The sequence below is a fragment of the Microtus ochrogaster genome, chromosome 4, assembly GCF_000317375.1.
Source record: "Microtus ochrogaster isolate Prairie Vole_2 chromosome 4, MicOch1.0, whole genome shotgun sequence".
In the NCBI taxonomy this organism is placed as follows: Eukaryota; Metazoa; Chordata; class Mammalia; order Rodentia; family Cricetidae; genus Microtus; species Microtus ochrogaster.
This window is the reverse complement of record NC_022011.1, coordinates 81,060,284-81,062,105: the sequence shown is the minus strand read 5'-3', so window position 1 is coordinate 81,062,105 and position 1,822 is coordinate 81,060,284.

The window sequence follows — 1,822 nt, the reverse complement described above, 5'->3', positions numbered from 1 at the left end:
GTAGACCAGGCTGGTCTCGAACTCACAGAGATCCACCTGCCTCTGCCTCCCGAGTGCTGGGATTAAAGGCGTGCGCCACCATCGCCAGGCTTATTCTTATTTTTTAGTCAAGTTGTTTTAATAGGGATCTTGTTGAAACCATCGAGGTCAGTTGGGAAGAACTGCAATTCTAACATGTCTGAGTCTTCTGATCCACCAGCTTGGGGGCTCTCTCTGGTTACAGAAATCCCTGAAAGCTCATCTATGGCTGTAGTTCTCAGAGTACGGGTCTGGTGTATCTATACAATTTATCCCTACGCATTTTATTGTTTCTGGTGTCTTTAGTGCTTAGATATGCCCCCATGCACAGCTTCTTCTTCAAATTGAGACCAAGTCTCTATGTAGTCCATGCTGGTCTGGAATTTATCCTTTGCTTCTGCCTCCTGAATCAGCGAGTTGTGTGCCATTGCCCCAAACACAACGTGTTTTAGTGTACTGGTCTCACATCCTTCAGCCTTGTAGTCAATGCTGGCAGTTTGTTTCCCTTGTCTTTCTGTCCGTCCTTCTTTCCTTTCTTCCACTCCCCCTCCCGTCTCCCTCCCCTTTATTTTCTTTCTCCTTCTTCCCTCCCTCCTCCTCCTTTTAGTGTTGTATATTCAACCCTGAGGTTTGCACAAACTAAGGGACCACTCTTTCCTGAGTCGCAGGCCCAGTACCCCCTCTCTTCCTTTATGGTCTTTGTAAAACACCTATTTTATAGTGTCTCATCGAAAATTCTGGTTTTCAAATTATTTCCTTAGTGATGAGAGGTTATAATAAATACGTTAATTTATAACAACCCTATATTTCCGGTGACATATATTTCAGTAAGATATAAAGCATTCCTCTGGCCCGGATCTGTTTCCTCTGTGTGCCATTGTGTATAGCTGTTGTTACATATTATGACTCCAGCCTTCACATTATTGTTCCTTCAGTTATGTTTTAAATCTATTGAAGAAAACATGCCTTCAGCCTTTAGTATTTCTCTATTGTTCCGCATCTCTCTCTCTCGTGAACATGAGTTACCCTCTTCTGTCATTTCTTTTCAGATAGAAATTCCTTTAGCAATTTAAAAGCAGGTTGGCTGGCGATATATATTCTCGACGATTCTTGCCATTATGTCGTTTTCTCTTTATTTTTGGAAGGTGGTTTTGCTGGATATAAAATTCTTGACTGACAGGCTTTTCCTGAAAATATTTGGGGTGTAATCCTGTTTATGATATTCATTATTTTAAATAAATCAGTTGTTGCTTGTGCCATGGTTTTTGCTTTAAATATGATCGGTCTAAGTGTACATCTCTTTTCTTTTCCCGTCTTCTTATCCGGTTATGCCTGACGGCTCCTGGAACACTCTACTTTTCCTCTTCTTCTGTCAAGTCTTCAGATTTTGAGGACTTCAGTTCTTAGGTGTAGATCCAACATCAAAATTAATCTAGATTTTGGAACTATATTGATCAATACGGCATTTCTTCTCCCTTCTGATATGCTTGTGCCTTTTGATTTTTGAGATTTTCTGAAGCTTTGCAGAGCAGCAACTTCTAGCTGTACCAATCCTTTTGTATGCATTTCTGGTGCACTCATTCTGCTCCCAACTGCTCTATTTCCTGAGATTCACCCCCCCCCCCAGCTTCTTGAGATGAATATTTACCTCTAACCAATTTCTTCCAGGCACTTGCAATAACCAGAAGAGAAGGTTCAAGAATCCCTTTGTTGGCCGGGCGGTGGTGGCACACGCCTTTAATCCCAGCACTCGGGAGGCAGAGACAGGCGGATCTCTGTGAGTTCGAGACCAGCCTGGTCTACA